The 21,720-nt window shown below is 46.8% G+C and overlaps 1 protein-coding gene across 5 annotated transcripts in view; it reads right to left on the reverse strand.

The window, feature by feature from the left end:
• LOC143021605 (uncharacterized) overlaps nt 1–21,720 on the reverse strand; it is a 477,388-nt gene that overhangs the window by 53,654 nt on the left and 402,014 nt on the right. Inside the window, exon 2 of one of the 5 annotated variants that reach the window (XM_076179227.1) lies at nt 13,452–13,577. The exons of the other annotated variants lie outside the window; for them this stretch is intronic. The gene's annotated coding sequence lies outside the window, so the exon portion shown is untranslated. The remainder of the gene's footprint in view (nt 1–13,451; nt 13,578–21,720) is intronic. 5 annotated transcript variants of the gene reach the window in all.

A 21,720-nucleotide genomic window follows, 5' to 3' on the forward strand; every position in this document is an offset into this window, starting at 1 on the left:
ACGCCACTCCCGACTCCCAGCCGCTCCTCCCCCCCTCCCAACTCCCACCCAGTGATTGGTGTCTCACTGTGTCAGTTCAGTAACTGCGACTCGCAACACTGCATTTCTCGCGCGGAAATTAAACTCCAAGTTTGAAGCCTCCAAGTTTCGTGGAGGGGGAGGAGGAGGAGGAGGAGGAGGAGGGCAGGTGAGGAGGGGAGGGGAGACGACAAGAGGGGAGAGGGGGCGGGGAGGAAGGAAGACCACAGTGATAGATGGGAAAGGAGGAGGGGGAGGAAAGGAGATGAGGGAAGAGAGGAAGGGAGAGAAGGGAAGTGAAGGGAAGGGGAGGAGATAGGAGGGTAATTTTAGAATTGAAAACATATTAAGACAATAAAATGAAGGAATGTGAATTGAAAAACCTATTAATATTGTTAATAATTCGTGGACATTTAGCACATTCATTCAATTTTGACATTTATGTCAGTATATGCTGTAGAGTACAACGAGTATAATTTTTTTTAGAATATCTCGACGTGGCATTATGGGAGGGAAAAGGCGCTGTTGCCACGTGTCATAATTTATTCAAATCGTTGTTATAATTCTAAAAAATTATATTCATTGTACTATAGGGCTTCCTTTACTCTACAGAACAAAAAAATAAATAAAATGGCATATAGATGGGAAATACAGTGAGAGAGAGAGAGAGAGAGAGAGAGAGAGAGAGAGAGAGAGAGAGAGAGAGAGAGAGAGAGAGAGAGAGAGAGAGAGAGAGAGAGAGAGAGAGAGAGAGAGAGAGAGAGAGAGAGAGAGAGGGGGGGGGCATGTACTAAGGTTGATTTTGCAGAAAGGCTGGTAGTAAATCATGACGTATGCAAGACCATTAACGGTCTCCTTGCAGCGCACGGACTATAGTAGAGGTTCTCTGAACACAAAATAGCAATATTAAACCCCTCACACAAAGAATTACTCACAATTAGCATTGTCTTTATTCTCAAAAGGGAAAAAAAATCACAGAATGATCCGTCACGACCCGGCAAGCGACATGACGTCATCAAGTGGGCGTGGCCAAGCCTATCAGCTGTACACCCCGTAACACTAGCAACCTTCCCCTCCCTATGACGTCAAGCGTACGTCACGATCCTCCGCAGACGTAAGATGACGTAAGGACCAGTGACGACGAATGTGCCACTCGAGTTAAAAAAAAAAAAGACCTTTTGGTCTATAACGAAGTCAGACTCTTAATAAAAAATAAAATAAATCCATAAGTAAACAAAAAACAATATAAAATTAAGTACATAAATAACAAATCATGCATATAAAGAAAAATAATAATAATTAACAAATTGATAATTAAAAACTAGATTGCCATAACATTAGTAATGGACTAAACACAAGACACACACATTACATATTTCATTCTGGTTGATGGCACCAATTGATTTTATTCAGGTAGGGTGTGAAAGGCATATTCGGGGAAGAAGAAAACGAGGAAAAAAAATAAAATAAAATAAAAGGGATGAAATAACCGAAGAAAAAGAGAAAGGAGAAAGTTGATGGAAAATCCATCTTGACCACGTTACTGTCTCCCTTGAGCAAGAAGCTGTATGATCAGAGTATGTATGCCATTAGGAAAGGGAATAGCTGTCAATTGAGAGCCCAGCACGTGATCCAAAGTCATGGTGAACACACACACACACACACACACAGAGAACGTGTTCTTAGCGTAGTATTTATTTTTTAAGAAAAAGAAATAGAACAAAGCCTTTGTGGAGAGAGAGAGAGAGAGAGAGAGAGAGAGAGAGAGAGAGAGAGAGAGAGAGAGAGGGGGGGGGCTCTTGAACTGAGCTTGTTCATGCAGCGTGCATGCATACTGCATGCACGCAGGCACGCTTGGCAGCGCTCCAGCCCTGCATGTATGCAATATCAGCAGCCCGTGTATGCATGAGTTTGCAACAGAACTCTGTGTGTATATATATATATATATATATATACAGTATATCTTGCAATTGTTAATGTGTGTTTGCACGGCAGGACGAAGCGAGGCGAAGAAGGAAGAGAAGGGTGACAGACGGGCGAGGGAAAGGAAGAGAAGTAAAATGAGGAGGAAAGGGAGGAAGAGGAGGAGGTAAAAGAGGAGATGGGGAAGAGAGGGAGACAGACAGACGAGGGAAAGGAGGAGGAAGAGGAGTAGGGAGAGGAGGATGAAGGGGGAAGAGGAGGAAGCTCGAGAAAAGAGGAGGAAGAGGAGGAGGAGGAAGATCGAGAAAGGAGGAACAGAAAGAGGAGGAGGAGGAGGAGGTGGCTCTAAAGCGGAATGAGGAAGAAGGGGAAGGAGGAAAGGGGAAGAGGATGGTAAAGAGGAGGAGGGAGAAGAAGAAGAAAAGGATAAGGAGGCTCTAAAAGGAGGAAGAGGGCGGTGAGGGGGAGGGCAGTTGGGGAGGAGAGAGAGGAGAAAGAGGAGGAGGAAGAAGGGGAAGAGAAAGAGGGAGGAGAGGGAAAATGGGATGAAAGAGAGGAATGGGAGAAGGGGGAGGAAGAGGGTGAGTAGGTGGACGAGGAGGAGGAGGAGGAGGAGGAGGAGGACGAGGAGGAAGAGGATGAGGAGGAGGACACCATGAACAAAGTTACAAAGGAGGACGACCTGTGAAATATAGAAGAGGAGGGAAAGGGGGAAGGTGGGAGAGGGGGAAAGGGGGAGGGGGAGAGGGGGAGCCTCCTTTAAGTAAAAGGAGACGGCTGGAAAGAGGGTTCAGGTCCTACATATCTTGAGCATTCATGAGTAAGACGTACATGCATAGAGGGAGATAGAAAACGGAATAGAGAGAAAACGGAACAAGAGAGAAAACGGAACAAGAGAGAAAACGGAATAGAGAGAAAACGGAGAGCAGGTGCGGAGATGGATGTGGAAGGAAAATGGGAAACGGGAGAGAGAAAATGAACGATGTGAAGAGAGGTTATAATGGATAAATACGTTACGGAAAAACACATGCATGTGTGTGTGTGTGTGTGTGTGTGTGTGTGTGTGTGTGTGTGTGTGTGTGTAGGGGAGTGGGGGAAGTCAGGAACATGGGAGTGGAATGTAAAAACAGGAGTGAACAATGTGGACAATTGGAGAGGATGAGTGGAATGCATAGGGGAGCCTAAAAAAGTGGAATGTGGATTTGCTGATAAGTGGCATAAAAAAACGCTATCATCTGGGAGAAAAAAAAGAGGAGGAAAAGAAAGAGGAGGAAGAGGAGGAGGAGGAGGAGAAGGAGGAGGAAGAGGAGGAGGAGGAAAGATGTGAGGTCGGAAGGGAGGAGAGGAATGAGAATGAGCGTAGGAAAGAGGGGAAGGAGGGGGAAAGGAGGGGAAAAGCAAACTGAGGCCCAGTCTGAACGAAGAAGGAAGTTCTTAAAAAAAAAGGGTAAAGATTAAAAATAAATCTATGTGCATATATGCTGAGGGACCGGGAGAATGAAGGGCAAGATGACGAGGAAGGGGCGGGAGAGACAAAGAGGAGGAGGAGGAGGAGGAGGAGGAGGAGGAGGTGGAGGAAGGAGGAGGGCCGAGCCCAAAGACTTCTGGATAGACGGAGGGAAGAAAGGGATCATTTTCTCTTCTTCTGACGGCAATGTGGTAACCCTTCCAGTGACCTTAGCCAGCACACCGATCCCTCCAGCACGTGGGGAGGATAAGAGGTCACAGAAACTTCGGGGGGCGTCGGGGACAAGCAACTCCCCTCCCTTCCCCTCCCCTCCCACGCGGTCCTCGTAGGATTCTTAGTTCGTCGTTTCTACTTCGTCTTTCGCCCGAACTCGTCTTTTGGTCAAAAGAGACTTCGGTGACTTCTTCGGCGTGGGGGGGGGGGAAGAGGAGGAGGAGGAGGAGGAGGAGGAGGAGGAGGAGGAAGAGGAGTAGATGTCTTTCCCATGGAGGGTGGGGTTAAGGAGATGGGAATCTTCACTGTCCGAAGCGCCTGTGTGTGTGTGTGTGTGTGTGTGTGTGTGTGTGTGAGAGAGAGAGAGAGAGAGAGAGAGAGAGAGAGAGAGAGAGAGAGAGAGAGAGAGAGAGAGAGAGAGAGAGAGAGAGAGAGAGAGAGAGAGAGAGAGAGAGAGAGAGAGAGAGAGAGAGCATGATGCAGACGAGAGAACCCTGGGGCACTCCGCTTTCAGTCCTGCGCAGAGCAACAACAACTCCTCCAGACTGTGCAGACTCGAGCCTGCGCACTGACCGCTGCGCAGAAGCTAAACTGCGCTTTTGACAACATCCGGGCTGCGCGATGGCGTTGCGCAGTGTCAAGACTTGCGCAGACCGACAGGAACAGGCTCAGTCCTGCGCAGAGTGGTGAGATCGCGTCAGTTCAAAAGCTGAGCCTTGAGTACATCGCTGAAGGAAGTAAGACCTCGCCCTCCAAAAGAGGAGGTCGTCCTTTAGGAGGAAGGTGGGTTGAGGGTGTCCCACTTCTCACTCCCATTTACTCCCACAGGTGGGTTGGTGGGAAGTGGGAGGGGGTGGGAGTCGGGAGTGGGTGGGAGAGTGGGTGAGGTGGGAGAGTGGGTGAGGTTTGGGTGAGGTGGAAGAGTGGAGTGCGTGGGGGTGAGAGAGTGGGAGTGGATGGGAGTGAGGTGGGAGGTGGACCGTGGGAGTGGGTGGGAGTGAGGTGGGGAGAGTGGGAGCGAGGAGGAGAGGTGAGGAGTGCGTGGGGGGGAGGGGAGAGGGTGGAGAGGAGGGAGTGGGGAGATGAGGAGTGGAGTGGGTGGGGTGGGAGGTTGAAGCGGAGGAGAGGTGGGTGGGAGTGGGTGGGAGGTGGGTGGGGAGGAGTGTGGGAGCGAGTGGGAGGAGAGAGGAGGGGAGGGGGGGTGAGGGGGATACGTGTTGATGAGGCGGGAGAGGGAGTAAGAGGAGGGGGGAGTGGGAGGGGGAGTGGAAGGGCGGGGGGAGGGAGTATGAGTGGGGGGAGGAGAGGGGGAGGAGGGACTTGAGGGAGAGAGGACGAGGGACTGTGTGTGTGTGTGTGTGTGTGTGTGTGTGTGTGTGTGTGTGTGTGTGTGTGTGTGTGTGTGATAGAGAAATACAAGCATACAGACAGATTGAGAAACAGACATGAACAAACAGGAATACATAGGGAGACAGACAGAGTGGGGAGGGGAAGAGGGGGGAGGGGGATAATGACGACCCTGGATTAGACGAAGAACCCCCCCACCGACAATGAAGGGGGGGGGGCCAAATGAGGAAGAACGTCATTCAGGAGGGGGGAGGGGAGGGGGGCATCCGCTGGAAGTGGGGGGGGGAGAGGGTCAAGAGTGGGTGGGAGGAGAATTGGAACCTTAGGAGGAGGAGGAGGAGGAGGAGGATAATCAGGAAGACAAGGGTAAGGATCATGGGAGGGAGGAGTAGGAAGGGGAAGAGGTGGGGAGGAGGGGAAGGAGGAGGAGAATATGGGGATGGTGGAGGGGAAGAAGAGGGGAAGGTGGGGAAGAAGGAGGAGGAAAGGGAGGTGGGGAAGAGGAAGAGGGAGGGAGAGGGGTAAGAAGGGGAGGGGGAGAAGGAGGAGGAGGAAGAGGCGGAGGAGGAGGGAAGAAAGAGGTGGGAAGGAGTAGGAAGGGGCAGGGGTAGGAGTAGGAAAGGAAGAGGTGGGAGGAGATGGGGGAAGGAGAGGAAAGAGGAGAGGAATGAGAGGAAGGAGGAGGAGGAGGAGGAGGAGGAGATAGGGAGAAGAAGGAGTTGTGTGTGTGTGTGTGTGTGTGTGTGTGTGTGTGTGTGTGTGTGTGTGTGTGTGTGTGTGTGTGTGTGTGTGTATTCACCTCGGATCTGCTGCAGCCTCTGTTCGAGACAGCCAGACACCACCCTACGGCAGTGAGCTCAGAGCTCATTATTTGCCGATCTCTGGGTAGGTCTGAGACCACTCACACACCACACACCGGGACAGCAAGGTCACAACTCCTTGACTAACATCCCGTACCTACTCACTGCTAGGTGAACAGGGGCTACACGTGATAGGAGACAAACCCAACTTATCTCCGCCCGGCCGGGGAATCGAACCCCGGTTCTCCGGCTTGTGAGGCCAGTGCCTTACCAATCCGCCACCGAGCCGTGTGTGTGTGTGTGTGTGTGTGTGTGTGTGTGTGTGTGTGTGTGTGTGTGCGTGTGTGTGTGTGTGTGTGTGTGCGTGTGTGTGTGTGTGTGTGTGTGTGTGTGTGTGCGTGTGTGTGTATGTGTGTGTCGATTGGGGATTTTGTCGTCGTCAATAGGATACAGTGCTCTCCTATGCCTGCGGGGGGGGGGGGGGCGCACCATGGAACCAAAGAGGAGGAGGAGGAGTAGAAGGAGGAGGAGGAGGAGTCTTCAGAGGAGGTGGTTGTCGAGGAGAGGCTTAAGACCAAGAATTAAGTATTTTAGAGATTAGTCTTGATCAGCATTCTTTTCGAGTGGCTATCACTCCCATAAAAGAAAAGAAAAAATATCTATATATCATAAAGATAAAAGAATAATGGGTGAATATGGTTTGTATGGATGATTCTGGAATGCCACGCACATACAGGAACCAAAGAAAATTGGGATTAAGTGGAGGGAAGGAGGGAGGGAGGGAGAGGAAAAAGGGAGAGTGAGAGGGAAGGAGAGATAGAAGAAGGGGAGGAGGGAAGGAGGGCGGGAAGAGGGGAAGGAAGGAAAGAAGTAGGGAGGGAGGGAGAGAAGGAGAGAGGGAAGGAGGGAGAGAAGGAGGGAGAGAAGGAGAGAGGGAAGGAGGGAGAGAATGACAGAGGGAAGAGGGGAGGGAAGGAGGGAGGAGTTGAGGGAAGGAAGGGGAGGAGTTGAGGGAAGGAAGAAGAAAGGAGTAAAGGAGGAAAAGAAAGAAGGAAGGACAAGGGAATGAGGGGAGGGGGAAAAAGGAAGGAGGGAAGCAGGGAGGGGAGGAAGGATAGGAGGATGGGGGGAAGGTGGGAAGGAGGGAGGGAGGTAAGGAAGAAATGAAGAAAGGAAGGAAAGGAGGAAATAAGGAAGAAGAGGAGGGAGGGAAGAAGGAGGGAAGAGGATAATCAAGATGTGGTGGAAGAGGCAGAGAGGAAATGCCACAACGCACACATCCAGACGGACGAACTCCGGTGGGAGTGTGGAGGAGGAGGAGGAGGAGGAGGAGGAGGAGGAAGAGGAGGATAACAGACGGACAAGGACAGACGCAGGTTACGTGCCCGGTGGGGGAAAGGGGGGAGAAAATGGGGGGGGGAAGGAATATGCACTGCTTCATTCGCTTTATCGCTCTCCCAGCTCCTCTCTCTTTCTCTCTCTCTCTCTCTAATTCATCAACGCTTCATGAACATTTTCTTTGCCTAATTTCGTCTAATCCATCTTCGATCACATTTTTATTTCCCGTTCATATCGTCGATTACGGTTTTCCTGATACCGAAGCGATACTTTCGATACCTAAAGATACCGGTACTAGTAACCAGAATACAGGTCACCTAACGTCACACGCACGCACACACACACTATTGACGCAGTTGTAGAGTTCCCGGCAGCCACTACGGAGGTCTGGGTTCAAATCCCGCCCAGGGCTGAAATAATTTCAGTATCTGCGCTGCGAGTCATTACTTCAACTCTCGTGGACGGGGAGTTGAATGTGTGTGTATGCGTGTAAGGTCACAGCATTACCCATAGATCGGTCATACAGAGCTCTGAGCTCTCTTTCGGGAGGGAAATAGCTGTCGACCACGAGTCCAACACATGATCCAAGACCATGGTTTAATCACACGTACCCAGTTCCCACGCCCCCACGCCCGCCCCCACGCCCACCCGCCCGCCCCCACGCCCATCCACCAACAAACGAAAAATCTTTTCATCATAAAACCTCATTAAAGCAGCTATTACCAACAATTAAATGCAAACAGCAATGGGACGAGGAGGAGGAGGAGGAGGAGGAGGAAAGTGAAGAGCAAGAAGAGGAGCAAGACGAGGAAAAGATGAGGAAGAAAATGAGGTGGTGGAGGAGGAAAAAGTGGTGGAGAAAGAAGAGGTGGAGGATGAAGAGGAGGAGGAAGCGGTGGAGGAGGGAGCTGTGGAGGAGGAAGAGGAGGAGAAAGTGGTGGAGATGGAAAAGGAGGAAGAGGAGGAGGAAGAGGTGGAGGAGGAAGAGGTGGAGGAGGAAGAGGAGGAAGAGGAGGAGGAGGAGAAAGTGGTGGAGAAGGAAATGGAGGGGGAAGAGGAGGAGGAGGAGGATGAGGATGAGGAGGAAGAGGAGGAGGAGGAAGAGGGGGAGAGAAATAGCAGCCATCAATACTTCTCCTTCCATCTCCTTCTTCCTCATCCTCTTCCTTCTGCTCCTCTTCTTCCTCCTCCTCCAACAACAACAACAACAACAACAACAACAACAACAACACCCAAATGCCCCGTCCCAAACTACAGGCAGCCACTCCCAAAGAGTCTGTGAGAGGCAGCAACTCCCCAAACTCCCCTAACTGCCCCCGGACGCCTGTTGTGGGCAGAACACCCAAGAAGGAGCCTGTCAGTCTATTCATTCCATACCATCCTCACCCATTCAGACTGGCACCCTTCTCCACGAGAAAATGAAACATTGGTCATTCTCTTTCCAAATCTACGTTTAACAGAAGGAGAAAGAGGGGGAGGGAGGAGGGGGGGAGGAGGAGGAGGAGGAGGAGGAGGAGGAGGAGGAGGAGGAGGAGGAGGACGAGGAGGAGGAAGAGGAGGAGGAAGAGGAGGGAGGAGGGGATGGACCAGGATGGAACAGAGAGTCTGAGAGGCTTAGGCTGAGAAGAACCGAAGGGAATTACTGAACTAGAGTAGACGCGGGTTCGGCTGTGGAAGAGGGGGAGGAGGGGGAGGGGGAAGGGGAAGGGAGGAGAGGAGAGAGGATGGAACTGGACTGGAAAAAGATGGGAGACGGGAAGAGGGGGAGAAGGGGAGAAGGGGAGAGGAGGGGAGAGGAGGGGAAAAAGGTGAGATGAGAGGGTGGGAAAGTGGAAATAGAGTAGAGGAGGGGAGAGGGTGAGATGGGGAGAGGGGAAAAAAGGAAGAGCGAGGAGGAAGAACGAGGTGAGGGGAGCGGGAAGGGGGGAGAAGGTGGGTGGGGGAGAGAGGAGTGGGGAGGGGAGAGGCAAGGAATATTATTAGAGAAAGGGAAGACGAGGGGGGGGGGAGCAAGAAGACAAATCAAACATGAAGAAGTCCACTGAGGCGGAGGAAGATGAAAGAGAAGGGGGGAAATAGGGCGAATGAAAAATTAAGGGAATAGACAAGAAAAATTAAAACACTTCAAGAAATGAGGACTGAAATCTGTAAGATGGGTGGGAAACACACACACACAGTCTTGGCAAGTGAAGGTGTATCCTCTCCTTAAACTACAACGCAAAACGTTTTTACACAATTCCATTTTCAATCTTCTGTACCACTTGTGATAGCGAAAAAGTAATAATGATAATAGAACACTATACACGAGAGTAATGGACACAGGACAAATTTAAATCACGCGCCGGCGCATGTGGTCCTTCACTGAGGTCCACCTCGGGTCCAATGAGAAGAGACGACAACGATGTTTACATCGACTAAACGACAACTCTGGCGCGAGACTCGACCTAAAGAAACTGACGTATCCCGACGACTCGATGACGTCAAGTCGCAAGGCGGCCAGCCACTGCGTCGTAGCCACTTGGAAGATCACGGCAAAGTTTTTACAGTTATACTTACAATTCTAACTGTACAGTGGGAAGAAAGAAAAACAGAAAAAAGAAAAAGAAAATGACTAAGAAGATAGGAAACAAGCCAACCGAAAAAAAGTGCGAATATTGGAAAAATATGAAAAAAGTAAACTATTGAAAATGAGAATAACGAGAGAGAGAGAGAGAGAGAGAGAGAGAGGAAAGACAAAATCACACCCACTTCGGTATTTGGGCGTAATAGTAGGCCTACGCGGAGGAGGAAAGGCACGCCCATCGCCCTGGCGACGCGAGGTCGGGGGCGAGCCGGGAAGCTTGTGGGCGAAGAACGAACCATCGATTTTCTTCAGGGAGCGCGCCTGTGTGATTACAGAGGACCGGGGGTGGGGGTGTTGGGAAGAGGGTGGCAAGATGAGCGCCTATTTGAGGGTCAAGTGGAAGGACCACAAGAGATGTTCACCAAGAAAATCAGACCGAGTAACTATGTGTGTGTGTATTTTACCTAGTTGTATTTTACGGGAAGGGGAGCTATGCTCGTAGTGTCCCGTCTTCATATCTCATTTTATCTAAACTATTTTTAAATTCATGTGTGTGTGTGTGTGTGTGTGTGTGTGTGTATATATACACACACACACATACACGACTTTTTATATTTACATATGGACTCGACGGGAAGACTACAACATTTGCACCACAGGAAGCTGATGTCTGGAGGACCAAGTGATGGCTTTTGTACACCCTCACCCTGATGCAGTCGGTAGCGCCCCAGACCCATGTTGGTCTAGTGCCACAGAGGCTAGGGTTCGAATCCAACAGGTTGAGCTGTGTAATCATACTATCACTAAGAGTACACACACACACACACATTCGTGGCGCAGTGGTAGAGTTCCCGGCAGCCACTACGGCGGTCCAGGTTCGAATCCCGCCCAGGGCTCAAATAATTTCAGTATCGTTGCGCTGCGGGTTGTTACTCCAACTCTCGTGGGCGGGGAGTTGTGTGTGTGTGTGCGTGTAAGGTCACAGTATTACCCATAGATCGGTCATATATGAGCGCTGAGCTCTCTTCCGGGAGGGTAGTAGCTATCGATCACGAGTCCAACACGTGATCCAAGACCATGGTGAATGGTGAATCACACACACACGGCACCTCCAGTGTCATCGAGGATTCTCAAATATATATATATATATATATATATATATATATATATATATATATATATACATACACGTGTTGGGGGAGTGAAACTAGTCCCCCCCTCCCCCAGTGACAGATTCAATGCCCCCCTGGAATATTACGTGAACGTTACTTGGGCTATGGTGCCGAGGGAGTGAATGAAGCCCAAGTGGGTTTGTTGGTTTTATTCTGGCTAGTGCGAGTACCAGCCTAGGCTGGGTCAGGCTCCGAGGAAACCTGACCGCAAAGATTGACCGCCTGGGCCTTGGGACGCGCTAGGTTACAAGTACAGAGGGGGAATGGCCCTTGGTAACAGGACCCGGGTGTTTATAAACACAGGGGCGTACCTAAAAGCAGCGAAGGAGGCAGCCGCACAGAGGCATGGCTCGGCAGGGCAGAGATTGTGTTTTCATATGTATACAAATGCGCAATAAGGATTTAACCTACATAATACATAGTACATGACCAAAAGACGTTCGTCAATTCATTACAACACTGTGAACAGACCAGCCTCTCTCTCTCTCTCTCTCTCTCTCTCTCTCTCTCTCTCTCTCTCCTGTTTGTTTTTCTAACTATATAAGATCGACACAATCTTAAGTACTTGCTAGAAACTGAAGGCGGCTTCCCGACTATCGCAATTCCCATTTTCTTTCTTTTTCCGTTTTCTTCCTACAGGTGAGGTAGGGGTTACCTCAAGTTGTTGCATAAATAAAGCATTTGTTAAAATTTCGTTCAATTTTCCCTATCCCTGACTCAAATAATTTTCTTAATTATATATTTCAACGACAGGCAAAAATAACTGAATAAATAAAAAGGTAAAAAAAAAAAAAAAAAAAAAAAAAAAAATTATAATCCCGCTGAGGATTGGTCAGGAGAGAGAGAGAGAGAGAGAGAGAGAGAGAGAGAGAGAGAGAGAGAGAGAGAGAGAGAGAGAGCACAATTTCCAAATCAAAGTCGCCGAGAAAAAAATAACACATGATCGACTAAATCTTTTAGAAAAATCGAAAACCTTACACAAAATGGATTCGATCCACAACGTCTACCAGGCAGCCCCTGACCATTTAGCCTATCACCATTAGGAAGCAGAAGGATATTACGACATTCTCCTAATATTTTAACGAACGCACGTAGGCAAACTGTCCGGAAATAGATTCAATTTGGAAGTAGGTAGAAACAACTTTGCCAACCGTGTAGTTAATGAATGGAATAAACTTCCTGCACAGGTAGTGCAATGTAGTTCAGTTCGAAGCTTTAAGAATCATTTAGATAAACACCTAAGCAAGATGCTGTAATGATTATAATTTATTTTATATTATTTGTTTTTGTTTTGTTATCATTTGTCTGATTTTCATTTATTATTAGTTATATGTCAATTTATCATTATTTACTATTTACCTGTTTGTTTATTATTTAACTATACCTATGCATTTATGTATTTTATTTGTTATTTACATTATTAGTTTTTTATTTATTATTTTATTATCATTATGATTTTTTTTTTCGCATCCGACCTAGATATGGACCAAAAGGTCTCCTGTCGGCATGCTCCGCCTTTGTAAACCTTTGTAAACGAGTATGTATACACGACATGCTAGCTTGCGCGCGTGTGTATGTTTATACGTGAACACAAAACTGTTCTTAATGCCCATTACCTGTACACATTTATGTATATGAGTGCTTGTCTTGTAAAAGTAGCCCCCCGAAAAATTATATATTTATATATTTACCCTACCTGTTCAAAGCTCAGGTTGGGAGAAAAATCATAAGCGCGGAATGTGCACCTGGACCCAAACGTTATGACGTCATGTCGTAATCGGAAGAGGCGTTGCGAGAAAACTGTAATCAGAGCAATGCTACACTTCGAAAATTGAAAACGAAAAAAAGAAAAAAAAAGAAAATAGAAAAAAAAAACAGGTGAGATAGAGGGGAGAGGGAGAGAGGGAGAGAGAGAGGGAGGGAGGATGGAGAGAAAGAGAGGGAGGGAGGGAGGAGAGGGGATGTATATCGACAACTAAAAACAAAGCTTGTAAGAGTGACACCCTTTAATGGTTCCTGCCCTTTCAGATGTGCGCTTTCCATTTGGCAAGGGCGCTACCTCGCTGCAGGTGCCACCGATTCGGGGGGCATTTCCGCCCCATTTGCAGTTTTCGGATTTTCAATCGACAAGGCCCCAGCAGGAAAACAAAAGCACTTGCATGAAGTTGTGCGCCATGCAATGCACGCACACTCACGCACTCACACACAAAATAAAATAAAATTGAATAAAAGTCTGCAGACTAGATGAAAAATCGGACGAAGAAAGAATGGGAAAACTTGGTTTAATCACATTGGGGGAAATAAGAAAGGCGACATTTTTCGAAAATGAAAAAACTAAGATGTATATATTTTTCCGCTGGTGGGGGAATAACAGAAAGGGTAGCTATCATAACAAAATTCCAATCACCATATTGTGAAAAAAAACGCGAGCAAATAATAAGTGTCGCATCTGCTAAAGACAAGCGTATACTTGAAGCGTTCGATATTTGAATGAACACAAACCGTTGAAGTATTTTCCAATCCCTAATTAATGCACCGAGCAATGTATAATCACAACAAATATAGTTCTATATCTTCACAACATGAAACACAAAATAATACAACACTACTTTGTCGTAGTTGTCACTTGATCGAAGTCGTCTATACTGGTCTTCGTCGAAGTCGTCTTCGTCCCTATCGCCACCCGCCGACGATCAAGCCCCATACTTACTGCACTGTGCTGGGCCAACACTTACCTGCAAGAAACGGAAAAATTGTTAGCAAATACGGGATGAATGAACTTAGACATAATGGCTGACATCTACTCACATACAAATGAAAGATATCATACAAAATATATAAAAAATAATAATAATAATAATAATAATAAATAACATATTAGATCAATTACATCACGTAGGCTTTAGCTTCCAAAATTAATATTGAGTTTATATATATAAAGACTGGTCCACAGAACAGATGAACAAGCTTCCAGGCACGTACACATTTGTCACTACCTAAATTGAATTTTCAAAATAAACAATGAACAAATAAATTGAATTAGATAACAATATAAAATAAACAAGGACGAAATAATCGAAAATATTGAATTTCAAGACTATGCAAACGTAAACATATAAAAACTCGCCATAAATTTTCAAAGTGAGATAAAAGAAAACGAGAACCTCCCAACGGAAGCAGAGGAGAAAGACAAATCTTCACCCCTACGGATCAGAACCACGTATAATTCATTCTTAAAAATAAATTAATAAAAAATATAAAAAATTAATCAAATAATAAAAATAATTAAAAATAATGGGAAGGCACACATGTAAGTATGAAGGAAAACAAGTAGGCAAAGAGGTAAATATCTCTAGAAAAAAAAAGAATGTAATTAAGCAACCGTCATATAAACAAAGAGACAAGTAGGTATGTGTGCCTGTAAACATGGAGGCAGACAACAGTAGTCATTAAAATAAGTAAATAAATAAAGAATTAAATAATCAAATGAAGCGAGTAAAATGCGAGACGTTAGAAAACGGAGGTTCGATGTACTTTAGAAAACGGAGGCTGGGTGTAAACGGACGGAAGGACGAGGAAGCGGATGAAGAGCGGACGGAAGGAGAGAGACAGACAGACAGACAGACAGACAGACAGACAGGACAAACGAAGAGGGACACTTGAAGCACCCGTCATTCATGGATATTGTTTTGTCCTCCTTGTCCTCCCTTTGTTAAAACATCTAGCTTTTGTTCCCAGCGCGTTTTTAGTTTGAGTGTGTGTGTGTGTGTGTGTGTGTGTGTGTGTGTGTGTGTGTGTGTGTGTGTGTGTGTGCGGGCGCACCAGTGTGTGTGTGCATATGTGTGTGCATATGTGTGTGTGTGAGTGTGAGGCAGTGTGTGCGTGTGAGCCAGTGTGTATGCGCGCGCGCGCGCGTGTGTGTGTGTGTGTGTGTGTGTGTGTGTGTGTGTCAGGATGCGTACCAGTGTGTGTATGTGTTTGAGTCTGTGTGTGTATGTAGGTGTGTGTGTGTGTGTGTGTGTGTGTGTGTGTGTGTGTGTGTGTGTGTGTGTGTGTGTGTGTGCGCGCGCGTGCGCACCCCATATCCCTCGTCCCCCTGTCAAATCTTCCCAGCTCTCACCATCACCAACTTTACGCCCCTACTGTACCATCTGTACGAAGCGCCCTCTCTCACCTGACAGGTGGCTTTTGTGGCGCCATCTGCGAGTGTCACGTGAGAGCGTTGGAGCCTTGCGGCCGGCGCCACGCCGTGGGATGCCCAGGAAACGTCCCAACTTAACAGTGTTTCAGTTCTCCTTTTATCTTTGTTCACGTGGCGACAATCCGAAGAGTGTCACGTCTTTTGTCACTTGTCACATGTCACGTGTCACTTGAATGTCACATGCAATCAACAATATATTTGTAAACAGTAAAATATGACTTTTGCGGAGTGATATAGAAAAAACAAATCCAGAATGTCGAAAAAAAAAAATTCTATCTACACCATTTCTCTCTTATTATTTGTCTATTCTTATATCAAATATAATTTCCCAAAATGTCCTACGAAGGTCCTACAGAGAATCTACAAGTGAAAATAAGCCTAGAGTGGACTACAGTTTGCGAAAACAACTACAGAATTTCATAGTTTCTGTTTGCAAGCAGAGGCTACTGTGGGACCCCACGAGTTTTGGGACTTGAACATTGTTCTTATTGTTCATCTCCATTATGTGTTCAGTTTATTACCGCTGATGAGATAAAATGCTAAGTACACACACGCACACACTCGGTGGCGCAGTGGTAGAGTTCCCGGCTGCCACTACGGCAGTCCGGGTTCGAATCTCGCCCAGGGCTGAAATAATTTCAGTATCATTGAGATGCGAGGTTGTTACTCCAACTCTCGTGGACGGGGAATTGGGGGCGCGCGAGCGTGAAAGGTCACACACCATTACCCATAGATTGGTCATATATGAGCTCTGAGCTCTCTTCCGAGAGGGACGTAGCTGCCGATCTCGAGTCCAACACGTGGTCCAAGACCATGGTGAATCACGCACACACACGCACGCGCACGCACACACACGCACGCGCACGCACACACACACTATATGCGCAGAATGCCTTGTGCAACCCATTATTAGCTTTTGAAAATGAAAAATAATTAATAAAAATATAAATAAAATTGACAAATAAATGCATACAATAAAAACCAAGTTAAAAAGAGAGAGAGGAGAGAGAGAGAGAGAGAGGAGAGAGAGAGAGAGAGAGAGAGAGATAGATAGAGAGAGAGAGAGAGAGCGCAAATGTACTAGATTGAATTTTTGCAAGTCATCACAAGAATTCAGAAAAAAAAAAAACTCGGCCTGAACTTACTAAAGCCAGTTTGCGGCCTCAGGGAGACTGGGGGGGGGGGGTTCGACCCAATGCCGTTCCCGTCGAGCTGGCTTAAACTAGTTCAAGGCTGCTGTCCGGCTTGCCGCAAAAGCAGCTGGATTGGACTAGTCCAACCCAGCACGCACGCACGCAAGCCACGACTCGAACTAGCTTGTCAAAACTCGAAAGCCGTGAACGGAGAGAGAAAGAGAAAATCTAAAAAAATATATATAATAATAATGATAATAAAAAAATGGGAATTTTAGTGATAGAAACCTCGGAAAAAATCACAATCTTAGAGAGATAGAGAGAGAGAGAGAGAGAGAGAGTCTCAGAAAAATCACAACCATACAGAGGGAAAAAGAGAGAATCTCAGAAAAATAACAATCATACATATATATATATATATATATATATATATATATAGAGAGAGAGAGAGAGAGAGAGAGAGAGAGAGAGAGAGAGACAGAAAGTGAGTGCATCTCAGAAAAATATAACATATATATATATATATATATATATATATATATATATATAGAGAGAGAGAGAGAGAGAGAGAGAGAGAGAGGGGGAAGAGAGGAGAGAGAGTCTCGGGAAAAAATAAAAAAAATTGGCTAGGAAATATTTAGTATACATTATTGTTATAGTCGAGCGAAGTTCCACACATTTAAAAGGTTAGATCAGTGGTTATGTACTCGGCCAACAGCCTGGGCAGTTTTCAAAAAAAAAAAGAAGAAGAAGAAGAAGAAGAAGAAGAAGAAGAAGAAGAAGAAGATGGTTGAATGAACTTAATTAAAGTGACCCCGACAATGTCATAAAACTAATTGATGACAATTAAATCTGCGTGACGTCACAGTGTCGTTGACCACGAAGACTTCATGTCGTCCAACTACGGTCAACCAAGGTCACTCGATTGACATTAGGTCACATGACCTGAAAGAAAGTCAGTGACCTCCCCGAGTATGACACAGGTCAAACCCTCTCGCGAGGTCAATTTTGACGTAGGCATTTCCCTTGCATCTGACCTCACCTATGACCTAGCTTTCAAGCCGCCTGATTGACTAAACTTCAGTGTGCAATGGTTTTATGGACTTAGACATACACTATGACTGTATCCAAAACTAGTATCTGAAATCACATGTCCATTAGTACAGAAATTGGAGCAAAAATAAAATACCTGTATGGGCATAAACAACTGGCTCATTCATGGACCAAATAGTCTTCTCTAGGGCTACAAATTTCCCGTTCTACTCTATTTTAAATCCTTCATTGCTTCAGCCATATTGGTACTGTTTATTTACACTCACAATCTCATGTGTGTGTGTGTGTGTGTGTGGGTGCGAATTCGCTACAGTAAAGTGGTCTAATTGGGGGCGACTGTGCATACAGATTCCCAAAAAGATCGTGTGGGTTTTGTACGAAACATTATGGAACACCAGACGAAGTATATTGGATTACGTACACTGTATAATCGCTGTGCACACACACACACACATACACACACTCATATTCGGGAAGTGACACCAGGAAGACATACATCCACCGCTGTCCCAATCATTATGAAAAACATCGGACCAAATCTGAGCGATAATTTCTGGGACCTGTGCACAAGCTGGTCAGCTGGTACAGCCCATCAAATGACACATCTACAAAGTGGTGGTGATGCCTCTGTAAAAACCAATTGGTATCGTCACTTCTCTCTTTTCACACACACACACACACACACACACACACACACACACACACACACACACACACACACACACACACACATGAATGAGCCAGTTGTTTATGCCCATACAGGTATTTTATTTTGCTCGGTGGCGTAGTTGGTAGAGCGCTGAACTGCCACCATAGTGGCCCGCAGTTCTTGGTTCGAATCCTGCCCAGGGCCGAAATTATTTCGGTACCGCTGCGCTTCGGGTCGTTACTCTGACTCTCGTGGGCGGGTAGTTGGGTGTGTGTGTGTGTGCAAGGTCATAGCATTACCCATAGATCGGACCTACGAGCTCTGAGCTCTCTTCCAGGAGGGAAATAGCTGTCGATCACGAGTCCAACACGTGATCCAAAGACCAAGTGAATACAAGACCAAGTGAATACATACACACACACACACAGTGGTAGCGTTCGCGGGCGCCACTACGGCGGTCCGGGTTCGAATCCCGACCAGGGCTCAAATAATTTCAGTATCGCTGCGCTGCGAGTCATTACTCCAACAATCGTGGGCGGGGAGTTGGGTGTGTGTGTGCGTGTAAGGTCACAGCATTACCTATTGATCGGTCATATATGAGCTATGAGCTCTCTTCCGGGAGGGAAATAGCTGTCGATCACGAGTCTAACACGTGATCCAAGACCATGGTGAATCACACACACACACACACAAAATAATAATAATAATAACAATAACGAAGCACAAAAGAACGTAGGGAATAACGAGTATTAACTGCCACATGGCAAAGGTGTCAACAGAAAACGGAAGGTGGTACGAGACCTCACAGGAAGCGCTTAGCTGCAACAGCGTCCATCACCTTTGCCCTATGTGTTGCGACACACAGGAAAAGGTGGAGATTCAAACTCGGGTCGACGTGGTTAAGATGCTTGGGAGAGAGAGAGAGAGTGAGAGAGAGAGAGAGAGAGAGAGAGAGAGAGAGAGAGAGAGAGAGAGAGAGAGAGAGAGAGAGGACTTTGTATTTTCATTCTGGCTATCTGCAGGCTATTTCATTCCCCTCTTTAGCTTCCCTTTCCGTAAGTAACACCTTCAGAGACCCACACGTGTATGCTGGTAACGATGTACACGTACTACATGTGTACACTTTACCTCTCGTGTACTCAACACCTGTGCTTATGTCCTTCTGTTCTTCGCCTTCAAGTGGTTCACTTAACAACACTAAAATCGCCGGGCATTCACTAATTACCACTAGATTTAAGTTAGTGCCCCCCAGCTGTCTGACCCACTTAGTGAAGCTTTAGTGTCTGTGTTAAGGGGATTGTGTTGCGAGTGCTCACTGCAGGATCTTCGTTCTATCCTTGGCAGAAACGGTACAGCCTTAGTGCCACGATGGCTCGTTGTCATGATGCTTGACGACAGATGCCCTGGCGACAGGTGCCCTAGCGACAGGTGTCCTGGCGACAGGTGCCACGCCGGTCATGGCATTTGCCCAAGACACGTGGGGTGTCGTCCAGGGGCAGGGCGGGGCACCCCATCCCATCTGGCTTCCACGTCTGGGTGTACACACAAGCGCGCACATGTGTACGTATCAACTTTACGTACACATGGTAACGCAAAAGTAATATGCTACTTTATTACTTCGGACATAAGGTCTGCCCATACCTGCGCTGACTGAAAAGTTTCACAATCATCTGACCCACAACTGTCAATCTCCCACATGCTCTATCTCAATCGCGTACGCACGCACGCACGCACATGCACACAAACACACACACACGCGCGTAGATCGAGTCATATATGATCCAAAAACGACGCGCGTTAGCAAATAAAATATACATAAAAATAAATAAAATACAATAAAGTAAAATTATACAACACGCCTCATCTAAAAAAATAAATAAATAAACTGATACATAAAGAGAATAAAATACCACTACATGACTACCCTCAGAATAATAAATAAATAAAAGTCATCAAGTACAATTCAGGGGTCCATAGGGATGTCCCTGACCTCTCCCCTCCTCCCTAAGACTGCGATCCCTAAAAGGTGAGCCCCTAAGATGGAGGAGTCCCTAATCCCTGGAGTAGGGGAGTCCTACCTTGACTCCCGATTAAGTACATGGTTAATGCTCTTCCATTAACCCACTCCATTTAATCAACTCGCCCTTACCCCCTTCCCCTCAAAAAAAAAAAAAAAAAAAAAAAAAAAAATATATATATATATATATATATATATATATATATATATATATATATATATATTCATTTTCCTTTCTCTCTCCCCTTTTTTATTTTCTTTTTTTATTATTATGAGAAAGTTCAAACAGAGCATATCCCGTCTACTCTCTGAATACAGTTCTCCAATTCTACATCTACACGTGTGATTCATTTAGTCTTTGGATCACGTGTTGGACTCGTGATCGACAGCTATTTCCCTCCCGGAAGAGAGCTCAGAGCTCGTATGACCGATCTATGGGTAATGCTATGACCTTACACGCACACACACACCCAACTCCCCGCCCACAAGTGTTGGAGTAACGACTCGAAGCGCAGCGATACTGAAATATTTTCAGCCCTGGGCAGGATTCGAACCAGGTACAGCTGGCACCGCCGTACCAACTGTCTGGTACTCTACCAACCGCGCCACCGAGTCGTGTGTGTGTGTGTGTGTGTGTGTGTGTGTGTGTGTGTGTGTGTACGCGTGCGCGCGTCTAAGGTCACAGCACTACCCACATATCAGGCCTTACGTGACCTCTGACCTCTCATCCGGCACTGAAACAGCTCCCGATCAGTAGCCCAGCACGTGGTCCAAGACCGTGGTGAATCACTCGCTTCACTGTCGCACCTGGCTTTCACTCTCACTTCTTCGCGACCTCCTTCCCACCACCCAGACGACGACGACGACGACGACGACGACGACGACGACGACGACAGACGCCTCCTCCATCCTCCTCCGGGTTCTCGTACAAGATCGACAACATCCACCCGATGGATTGCCCACGGATACCGTCATCCATCCAAGGTTGACGGAGAGAGAGAGAGTATGAGAAAGAGAGAAAAAGAGAGAAAGAGAGGGAGAAAGAGAGAGGGAGGGAGAGAGAGAGGGGGGAGGGAGGGAGGGAGGGAGGGAGAGAGGGGGTGGAGAAAGGAACAGGCAGAGTATGAGAGAAAAAGAGAGAAAGAGAGAGGAAGAGTATGAGAGAAGGGGTAGAGAGAGAGACAGGCAGATTATGAGAAAGAGAGAGAGAGAGAGAGAGAGAGAGAGAGAGAGAGAGAGAGAACCGCAACTGTCTGTGACTCCGCCGCAAGCGGCACTCTTTCTTTGCCGCGAAAGTATGATTTACCGCAGCTACGTCATCTCCCGCAGCCGCATGCGATTCATTCAGGAAGATAATTTTCAACACACACAGACTCGATGGCGCAGTCGGTACAGTTCCCGGCCGCCACTACGGCGGTCCGGGTTCGAATCCCGTCCAGGGCTGAAATAATTTCCGTATCGCTGAGCTGCGGGTCGTTACTCCAATTCTCGTGGGCGGGGAGTTGGGGATGTGTGTGTGCGTGTAAGGTCGCGGCATTACCTATAGATCGGTCATATATATGAGCTCTCTTCCGAAAGGGTAGTAGCTGTCGATCACGAGTCCAACACGTGATCCAAGACCATGGTGAATCACACACACACACACACACACGCAATCGTTACTTTTCCAACATCTTACGAGCCAAGGTCTGAATATAGAATCTAATTACCTACACTCCTACTTCTTTCTCATATATTCTTCAACGTCATTCGTTAATTACTATATTATTCAGTGACCTACAACCCTTCTTCTTTCTATTTTCTCTTCAAATAGAACAACTTGTAC

Source organism: Oratosquilla oratoria, chromosome 3, assembly GCF_046742065.1.
Source record: "Oratosquilla oratoria isolate Oo_2021 chromosome 3, ASM4674206v1, whole genome shotgun sequence".
NCBI lineage: Eukaryota > Metazoa > Arthropoda > Malacostraca > Stomatopoda > Squillidae > Oratosquilla > Oratosquilla oratoria.